Source organism: Medicago sativa, chromosome 7 (genome assembly GCF_051527215.1).
Source record: "Medicago sativa cultivar Bolivia chromosome 7, Bolivia_mono, whole genome shotgun sequence".
Lineage (NCBI taxonomy): Eukaryota > Viridiplantae > Streptophyta > Magnoliopsida > Fabales > Fabaceae > Medicago > Medicago sativa.
Window position 1 is genome coordinate 38,357,849 of NC_140755.1, and position 11,388 is coordinate 38,369,236.

Consider the following 11,388-nt stretch of genomic DNA (forward strand, 5'->3'; position numbering starts at 1 on the left):
GTATACTCATATTACTTTACTTGGGGACAGACCTTACATTTTTACTGGTTGGGTTTACCTCCTTTCATATACATATAACCCTTAAACTTGTTCCCGAGCAATCTGGACTTATAGTGCACATCTTCGTTACTACATACTTACTATTTCCATGAATCGTTCTTACAACTTCCCATGGTAGACTCTTCTTGCACTCGAACATACCTTCCTTAAGCATCTAACATTGTATCTTCGTATTCTAGCATACTATATTTTGCTTAATCATACCAATGCTTACTCGTTGATTTTTCTTTTAAAGAAAACTTCATAAATTAGCACACGGGTCATTGACGTTGATGATTTTTCCACGATATATATATATATATATATATATATATATATATATAAACATAATGAATCTGGGTCCTAGTCGTTACCCTAAAATCACGGAATGAGACAACACAACCATGTCATCAAATTTTGGTTCCAGTGAGTTTAGCCCACTCTACGCGAGTCGTAACAGACTGGTACCTGCAGAATTTCATTTAAATTCAAGAACGCCAACTCCAATCACCCACAAGCATGTATTTATTTTAAAAATTTGCAAACATTAAAATTCATCATCATAACGAGCCTTAGCAAGTCAATTAAGCAAAACATAGGTTCGAGAGATACTTATAACTCCACAAAAGTCGAGAACCTTGTGATTTCACTTAACTTTTCACCACTTTAACTCCTTACTTTGTGCCTCCACATCCGTGACGTCCATTACAAATATCGGAACCTCTAAACTCTTGTTCTAAGCTCCTTCCCGACTCTTGACACATTAACTTCCAAAATTACCTTAAACCGAATCGATTTCGTTAATGGTTGCTCATGCCTTTTCCTTTGGAAACCTTAGGATGTGATATGCATTCGTTACGTGATGTCATAAAGGGTGTTTGTTGCTCATGACTTTTATTGTTGCATAAAGTAATGCCTTAGTCCTGATAACATAAAACTTCCACTTAAATCCTTAACTCCTTCCACTACAAGTAGCATACCTCATTACGTTGCCGCTTAACACAACTTCCCGACTACTAGAACCTTGTCCACTCTGAACATACAAGTCCATAATGTAACAGCCCGATTTTCGCTAGTTTTATTTTATGTGTGTTATATGTGCTCTTATGTGATTATTTGCCTTTGTGTGTATTTTTGGTTGGGAATTGTAGAATTCGGTGTAGAAGGGTATTTTGGACATTTTGGACTTAGGGGCATTTTGGTCATTTTGAGAGCTGGGGTAATTTTGTAATTTTGTTGGAGGATATTTTTAGTGCTTAGTAAGAGTATTATTTTACCAAGTTACTAGAGAAGGGGTAGTAATTATTTTAATTACCGTTAAGTGACCATTAGTGATATAAATTACTATTGAGTGAGTAGTGACATTTTGGGTGTTAGAATAGAAATGGGTTAGGCCCATTAAGGTTTGATAGATAAGCCCAATTGAGTAGAGTATGTATATAAACTCTAGTTGTTGGTAAAATTAGGTTTTTACAACATTATTCATTTCATTTCATTTGGGAAGAGAAAAGATAGAGACTAGAGACAACAACAACAACAAGGGTTAGAAGGCAAAGAGGGGATTCTACATCTAGGAGCAAAATTGAAGCTTGGGTTAAAAAATCTTGGTGTTAGAGGTAAGAGGGTTAGATTTCAACCATAATTCACATATTTTTCTCTTTACCCATTTTTGTGAAATTGTTGAATTGAACCTAATTGCTTTCAAATTCGTGTTCATGTTTTGATGCAATGTTTGAGTATGTAATTTGAATGTTAATTGAGTTGTTAGTGATGAAATTACATGCTTAAGTGGTGGTTATATGTATACTTTGCATTTTTGTCCAAAAATGGTGATATGAGATGTTGTTGTGATGAATTGTTGGTGAATTCATGATGTTTAGCTGCTGTTGTTGTTGATAGATGTTGTTGTTGATGATTAAAACACTGGGTAATCATAATTGGAGAGTTTGATATGACTTTGTGTTGTTTTTGAATAATTGATGAAAAATGGGTCAAATGATGATTTTTGTTAAGAGAATGTTTTGGGGCAAATTTTATATGGAATTGAGTGTCTTTTTATGTTTAGAAATGTTTAGACAAACTTTGGGATCAAATTTGGGCATTGGGAAGTCAAAATTGGGGTTTTGGGGTGAAAATGGCTCTTTTTCCCGAGACTGAACTGTCATAACTCGCAGCTGCGAGCAAGCTTACTCGCAACAGCGAGTAACTGCTAACTCGCAGTGGCGAGTAGCCCTACTCGCAGTGGCGAGTTGTCACAGGACAGGGTTCCTGTTTTGCACTCTCGCATCTTTTTCGCTCGTTTCAGTCGTGAACTGGTTTTTGGTGCAAACATGAAAATTGTAGATAATATTTTTATCTTTCTAAGGGCGTTGGTTTGACTTGAATATGATTTTTGGTTTGCAAGTTATGGGGAAATTACTCTTGAAACGTTTTATTGAAAGATCCCGCATAACTAGTTCCAAGTCGACCCAATCCTTGTGGAATGTTTTTAATCCTTGAAAACTTGATTTTTAAGAGTGCAACAGAGGTGGTTAAGCTGTGATGTAGTGAACCTACTTGTTTTTACTTAAAAATTGGGAAATTCTTTGAAAAATGATAATGGAGACGAACTTTGTGATTTTTATGAATTCGTCGTATTACGTAACCTCTACTGCACACACATGTGGACTGTGAGAATACAAGGCATAGGCTATTAAGCTTGTTTACTTGGTTTTGAATTGATTGTTCAATTAATTTTAAGTTATGACTTGGAGAGACGAACTTGACTAAAGATGACTTTTGAGAATCAATTGATTGTGAATCCTTTATGGGGAATTGTTATATGTTATGTGAAGATGATTGGTGGTGCAATTATGTGACAACTTTATGTTATGTGATTTTTGATGTTGTTGGTGATTGTATATGTGTTAATTGGCGATGAATTGTTGATGATTGCATATATACATGTATTGGTGATGGTGAGGTGATTATTGTTTGTGTGAACATATGCATTTGTAGTTGAGTCATATGTTCATGCATTCATGACTGATGGTGGTGGATTTTATATCCAAGACTGATGGTGGTGGATTTTATATCCAAGACTGATGGTGGTGGATTTTATATCCAATTGAGGTGAGTACGATGTTTTTGTTGCATCGAAGGTGACGACCTTGAGGTGATTTGGTACCACATGCATCTAGATGAGTCTAGAATCATTGCATAAACTGTTGGTGGATTGAATTGCATTTGCAATGTGTGTGATGATTGTTTTGCTAACTGTAATTGTGGATTGGATTATTGATTGTTAATTGTTGATTGACAAGGTGAGTTGGATATATGTGTATGATACACTTGTGGAGATGTACTTGGAATGATAGTATGTATATGCTGAGATTACTTATGAATAATATGTATGAATTGTTATTCTTGAATATATTCTTTCATTTCCAATGTTCATGATAAATCTTTTTCGTGGATTATGATGATGTAATGCTAACCCTCAGTGGTTTACCATCTACCTTTCTGTATGGACGGGTAGATGGAGTGCAGGATGCTTAGTTGTTGCTTGTTGATGCCGAGGAGTGGAGTTCCTCTTTTTCATGCAAGTGTCTAGATTAGGGCTCTGATCTAGGATAGTCTTTGCATGTTGTGTATTTGACTTTGTATTTTGGAGTTGTTGAGATATTCTATTATTTGAGATTTGAAGGATACATTTGTATTTAGTTTGGAGATCCAGAGATGTTTATGAATTATATGTTGTTCCGCTGCTATGTTGTGTAACATGATCTTTATGCATGTATGATTTGTGGTTTATTGGAGACGTAGCCTCTATTTCAAGAATATTTCTGATGTATTCCCGCGTTTTACCTCTTAATAGAAATAGGGTGTTACAAGTTGGTATCAGAGCCGTGGTCAGTCTTGTCTAGACTAGTAGATTAGTGTTTGCTGATTTACCCTGTTAGTATGCGAATGGTAATGAGTTACCTTCGGTACTTGTTCTGGTGTTGTTGTGCTATTGTTCTTATCTGTTGGTTGGTTTTGTGTAGAAGTGAGATGGCCGGTGGTAGAGATGATGGAGCGATTGCTCAGGCTTTGACTTCGATGGCTCAGGTGTTGGCTCAGGTTAATGAGCAGGCGGCAGCTGGTCATCGTGATCCTAGTGAGGCGGAAGAGCGGAGGTTGGATCGTTTCTTGCGAAACAGTCCGCCGACGTTCAAGGGTAGGTATGACCCGGATGGAGCTCAGAAGTGGGTGCAAGACATGGAGAGGATCTTTCGTGCTATGGTGACTAGTGAGGACCAGAAGGTCAGGTTGGCTACTCACATGCTTGCTGAGGAGGCTGAGTATTGGTGGACCAATGCTAAGGGAAGACTTGAGGCTGGTGGAGCTGTAACTTGGGCTAGGTTCAAGACTGAGTTTTTGAGGAAGTACTTTCCTGAGGATTTGAGGACCAAGAATGAAGTGGAATTCTTGAACTTGAAGCAAGAGAACCGTTCGGTGGCTGAATATGCGGCGAAGTTTGAGGAGCTTTCGAGGTTTCGTCCGTACATCAATGCGGAGGATGCTGTGGTTTCCAAGTGTGTGAAGTTCGAGAGCGGCTTGAGGCCCGACATCTACCAGTATATGTGTGTTCAGGAGATCCGAGACTTTGATACTTTGGTGCATAAGTGTCGCATGTTTGATGATGCTGGAAGAGCTAAGGTTAATCACTACAAGGCTTAGAATGAGAAGAAAGGAAAGAGTCATGGATTTGGGAAGCCGTACAACAAGGACAAAGGCAAGAAGAGAGAATCTGGTGGAGGCTCTAAGGTGAATGTTGCTGAGGTGAGGTGCTACAAGTGTGGCACATTGGGCCATTTTGCTAATGATTGCAGGGGTAGTGAGAAGTGCTACAAGTGTGGAGAAGTAGGTCACAAGGCTGTTGAGTGCAAGAAGGAGATCACTTGCTACAATTGTGGTGAGAAGGGGCATATTAGTACTAGGTGTACCAAACCGAGGAAGGCTGCGGGCAAGGTGTTTTCATTGAATGCGGAAGAGGTGGAGCATCCGGATAATCTCATCCGAGGTATGTGTTTTATCAATAGTACTCCTTTGATTGCAATTATTGATACTGGTGCTACTCATTCTTTTATCGCGGTTAGTTGTGTTGAGCGTTTGGGTTTGGTTGTGACTCCATTGTCTCGTGGAATGGTTATCGATACCCCAGCTAGTGGTTCAGTGACTACTTCTTTAGTGTGTGCTAAGTGTCCTGTTAGTTTTGGCAATGTTGATTTTGAGTTGGATCTTGTGTGTCTTCCGTTGAAGCATATGGACGTGATTTTTGGTATGGATTGGATGTTGACTTTTGGTGTTAACATTAATTGTTTGACCAAGAGTGTAACGTTTTCTAAGCCAGTAGCTGAGGAAGGTGGGAAGTTCTTGACCGCGGAGCAAGTGAAGAAGCCCTTCGATGGTGAAGCTAGTGCGTTCATGATGTTTGCTTCCTTGAAGGAGAGTAGTGAGAAAGGTGTTGGTGATTTGCCGGTAGTGCAAGAATTTCCAGAAGTTTTTCCGGACGACATTACTGAATTACCGCCGGAGAGGGAAGTTGAGTTTGCAATTGATTTGGTACCTGGGACGAGTCCTATTTCGATTGCGCCATATCGGATGTCTGCATCAGAGTTGGGTGAATTGAAGAGTCAGTTGGAAGAGTTGCTCGAGAAGCAGTTTATCAGGCCGAGTGTTTCTCCGTGGGGTGCTCCTGTGTTGTTGGTTAAGAAGAAAGATGGAAGTATGAGGTTGTGTGTGGATTATCGGCAGTTGAATAAAGTGACGATTAAGAATCGGTATCCGCTTCCGAGGATTGATGATTTGATGGATCAGTTGGTTGGTGCGAAAGTGTTCAGCAAGATTGATTTGAGATCAGGATATCATCAGATTAGAGTAAAGGCGGAAGATATATCCAAAACTGCGTTCAGAACGAGGTATGGACACTATGAGTATTCTGTGATGCCATTTGGAGTGTCTAATGCACCAGGTGTCTTCATGGAGTGTATGAATAGAATATTTCATCCTTTTCTGGATCGTTTTGTGGTGGTGTTCATAGATGATATTTTGGTGTATTCGAAGTCTGAAGAAGAGCATGCCGAGCATTTGAGGATTGTGTTGGGAGTCTTGAAGGAGAATAAGTTGTTTGCTAAGTTGTCCAAGTGTGAGTTTTGGTTGCGGGAAGTGAGTTTCCTTGGTCATGTGATTTCTAAAGGTGGTATTGCCGTGGATCCGACGAAGGTTGATGCAGTGTTGCAATGGGAATCACCTTAGTCTGTTTTTAAAGTTAGAAGCTTTCTTGGATTGGCAGGTTATTATCGGAGGTTCATTGAGGGATTCTCTAAGTTGGCGTTGCCATTGACGCAGTTGACTCGGAAAGGACAAGCTTATGTTTGGGATGCTAAGTGTGAGAAAAGTTTCCAAGAGTTGAAGAAGAGGTTGACGTCAGCTACAGTGTTGATTTTGCCGAATCCGAAGGAATCGTTTGTTGTGTATTGTGATGCTTCTAAGATGGGTCTTGGTGGTGTGCTTATGCAGAATCGTCAGGTTGTGGCTTATGCTTCGAGGCAGTTGAAAGTGCATGAGAAGAATTATCTGACTCATGATTTGGAATTAGCGGCCGTTGTGTATGTGTTGAAGATTTGGAGGCATTATCTGTACGGTTCTAAGTTCGAAGTGTTCAGTGATCATAAGAGTTTGAAGTATTTGTTTGACCAGAAGGAGTTGAATATGAGGTAGAGGAGATGGTTGAAGTATCTTAAGGATTTTGATTTCCAGTTGAGCTATCATCCTGGAAAGGCCAATGTTGTTGCTGATGCTTTGAGTAGGAAGTCGTTGCATATGTCTGTTTTGATGGTGAAAGAGTTAGAGTTGATAGAGCAGTTCCGAGATTTGAGTTTGGTTAGTGAGTTGACACCGGATGGTGTGAGGTTGGGAATGTTGAAACTGACGAGTAATATTCTGGAGGAGATCAAGAATGGTCAGAAGGAAGATTTGGAACTTGTTGATCGTGTAGTGTTGGTTAACCAAGGTAAAGGTGGAGATTTCAGATTGGATGAGCATGATGTTTTGATGTTTCGTGATTGTGTTTGTGTACCAAGAGTTCTTGAGCTTAAGAGGCAGATTTTGGAAGAAGGTCACAGAAGTAGTTTGAGTATTCATCCCGGAGCGACTAAGATGTATCAGAATTTGAAGAAGTTGTTTTGGTGGCCTGGAATGAAGAAGGATATTGCAGAGTTTGTGTATGCTTGTTTGGTGTGTCAGAAGTCTAAGATTGAACATCAGAAGCCGTCAGGTTTGATGCAACCGTTGTTTGTGCCAGAGTGGAAGTGGGATAGTATATCAATGGACTTTGTTGGAGCGTTGCCGAAGACTGTTAAGGGTTTTGATTCTATTTGGGTGATTGTTGATCGGTTGACGAAGTCGGCATATTTTGTTCCTATTAAGACCGGTATGTCTGTGGCGAAGTTGGCTGAGATCTACATTGAGCAGATTGTTAGATTGCATGGTGTTCTTCTAGTATTGTGTCGGATCGGGATCCGATGTTTACTTAAGTTTTGGGAGAGTTTGCAAGCTGCTTTGGGAACTAAGTTGAGGTTGAGTTCTGCGTATCATCCCCAGACTGATGGTCAGACGGAGAGGACTATTCAGAGTTTGGAAGATTTGTTGAGAGCTTGTGTGTTGGAGCAAGGTTTCAGTTGGATTGAATGTTTACCGTTGATTGAGTTCACCTACAACAACAACTTTCATTCTAGTGTCGGAATGGCACCATTTGAGGCTTTGTATGGTCGGAGGTGTAGAACTCCTTTGTGTTGGTATGAGTCAGGAGAAAGTGCTTTGTTAGGACCGGAAGTTGTGCAAGAGACGACCGAGAAGGTTAAGATGATTCAAGAGAAGATGAGAGCGTCTCAGAGTAGGCAGAAGAGTTATCATGATAAGAGGAGGAAAGATCTTGAGTTTCAGGTTGGTGATCATGTGTTTTTGAGAGTGAATCCTGTAACTGGTGTTGGTCGTGCTTTGATGTGTCGGAAGTTGACTCCTCGTTTTGTTGGACCTTTTGAGATTGTTGAGAAGGTAGGGGTTGTAGCGTATCGGATTGCGTTACCGCCATCTTTGTCGAATCTTCATGATGTGTTTCATGTGTCTCAGTTGAGGAAGTATGTGTATAATGCGTCTCATGTGATTCAAGTGGATGATTTGGAAGTAAGGGATAATTTGACCGTTGAGACTTGGCCAGTTAGGATTGAGGATCGTGAAGTGAAGCGTTTGCGTGGCAAGGAAGTCGTTTTGGTTAAAGTGATTTGGGTTTGACCGACCGGTGAGAGTGCCACTTGGGAATCCGAGAGTAGGATGAGGGTTGCGTACCTGGAGTTGTTTCCTTCAGGTAATTTTCGAGGGCGAAAATTCTTTTTAGTGGGGGAGAGTTGTAACAACCCGATTTTCGCTAGTTTTATTTTATGTGTGTTATATGTGCTCTTATGTGATTATTTGCCTTTGTGTGTATTTTTGGTTGGGAATTGTAGAATTCGGTGTAGAAGGGTATTTTGGTCATTTTGGACTTAGGGGCATTTTGGTCATTTTGAGAGCAGGGGTAATTTTGTAATTTTGTTGGAGGATATTTTTAGTGCTTAGTAAGAGTATTATTTTACCAAGTTACTAGAGAAGGGGTAGTAATTATTTTAATTACCGTTAAGTGACCATTAGCGATATAAATTACCATTGAGTGAGTAGTGACATTTTGGGTGTTAGAATAGAAATGGGTTAGGTCCATTAAGGTTTGAGAGATAAGCCCAATTGAGTAGAGTATGTATATAAACTCTAGTTGTTGGTAAAATTAGGTTTTTACAACATTATTCATTTCATTTCATTTGGGAAGAGAAGAGATAGAGACTAGAGACAACAACAACAACAACAAGGGTTAGAAGGCAAAGAGGGGATTCAACATCTAGGAGCAAAATTGAAGCTTGGGTTAGAAAATCTTGGTGTTAGAGGTAAGAGGGTTAGATTTCAACCATAATTCACATCTTTTTCTCTTTACCCATTTTTATTAAATTGTTGAATTGAACCTAATTGCTTTCAAATTCGTGTTCATGTTTTGATGCAATGTTTGAGTATGTAATTTGAATGTTAATTGAGTTGTTAGTGATGAAATTACATGCTTAAGTGGTGGTTATATGTATACTTTGCATTTTTGTCCAAAAATGGTGATATGAGATGTTGTTGTGATGAATTGTTGGTGAATTCATGATGTTTAGCTGCTGTTGTTGTTGATAAATGTTGTTGTTGATGATTAAAACATTGGGTAATCATAATTGGAGAGTTTGATATGACTTTGTGTTGTTTTTGAATAATTGATGAAAAATGGGTCAAATGATGATTTTTGTTAAGAGAATGTTTTGGGACAAATTTTATATGAAATTGAGTGTCTTTTCATGTTTAGAAATGTTTAGACAAACTTTGGGATCAAATTTGGGCATTGGGAAGTCAAAATTGGGGTTTTGGGGTGAAAATGGCTCTTTTTCCCCAGACTGAACGGTCATAACTCGCAGCTGCGAGCAAGCTTACTCGCAACAGCGAGTAACTGCTAACTCGTAGTGGCGAGTAGCCCTACTCGCAGTGGCGAGTTGTCACTGGACAGGGTTCCTGTTTTGCACTCTCGCATCTTTTTCACTCGTTTCAGTCGTGAACTGGTTTTTGGTGCAAACATGAAAATTGTAGATAATATTTTTATCTTTCTAAGGGCGTTGGTTTGACTTGAATATGATTTTTGGTTTGCAAGTTATGGGGAAATTACTCTTGAAACATTTTATTGAAAAATCCCGCATAACTAGTTCCAAGTCGACCCAATCCTTGCGGAATGTTTTTAATCCTTGAAAACTTGATTTTTAAGAGTGCAACAGAGGTGGTTAAGCTGTGATGTAGTGAACCTACTTGTTTTTACTTAGAAATTGGGAAATTCTTTGAAAAATGATAATGGAGACGAACTTTGTGATTTTTATGAATTCATCGTATTTGGCCGATGAAATGCTTACGTAACCTCTACTGCACACACATGTGGACTCTGAGAATACAAGGCATAGGCTATTAAGCTTGTTTACTTGGTTTTGAATTGATTGTTCAATTAATTTTAAGTTATGACTTGGAGAGACGAACTTGACTAAAGATGACTTTTGAGAATCAATTGATTGTGAATCCTTTATGGGGAATTGTTATATGTTATGTGAAGATGATTGGTGGTGCAATTATGTGACAACTTTATGTTGTGTGATTTTTGATGTTGTTGGTGATTGTATATGTGTTAATTGGTGATGAATTGTTGATGATTGCATATATACATGTATTGGTGATGGTGAGGTGATTATTGTTTGTGTGAACATATGCATTTGTAGTTGAGTCATATGTTCATGCATTCATGACTGATGGTGGTGGATTTTATATCCAAGACTGATGGTGGTGGATTTTATATCCAAGACTGATGGTGGCGGATTTTATATCCAATTGAGGTGAGTACGATGTTTTTGTTGCATCGAAGGTGACGACCTTGAGGTGATTTGGTACCACATGCATCTAGATGAGTCTAGAATCATTGCATAAACTGTTGGTGGATTGAATTGCATTTGCAATGTGTGTGATGATTGTTTTGCTAACTGTAATTGTGGATTGGATTATTGATTGTTAATTGTTGATTGACAAGGTGAGTTGGATATATGTGTATGATACACTTGTGGAGATGTACTTGGAATGATAGTATATATATGCTGAGATTACTTATGAATAATATGTATGAATTGTTATTCTTGAATATATTCTTTCATTTCCAATGTTCATGATAAATGTTTTTCGTGGATTATGATGATGTAATGCTAACCCTCAGTGGTTTACCATCTACCTTTCTGTATGGACGGGTAGATGGAGTGCAGGATGCTTAGTTGTTGCTTGTTGATGCCGAGGAGTGGAGTTCCTCTTTTTCATGCAAGTGTCTAGATTAGGGCTCTAATCTAGGATAGTCTTTGCATGTTGTTTATTTGACTTTGTATTTTGGAGTTGTTGAGATATTCTGTTATTTGAGATTTGGAGGATACATTTGTATTTAGTTTGGAGATCCAGAGATGTTTATGAATTATATGTTGTTCCGCTGTTATGTTGTGTAACATGATCTTTATGCATGTATGATTTGTGGTTTATTGGAGACGTAGCATCTATTTCTAGAATATTTCTGATGTATTCGCGCGTTTTACCGCTTAATAGAAATAGGGTGTTACACATAACTTCAATCACATATTGCTATTCCTGAGAGCCTACTAACTCTGTCAACGTATGTTGACTTCTCCCTATCTTGTAGCC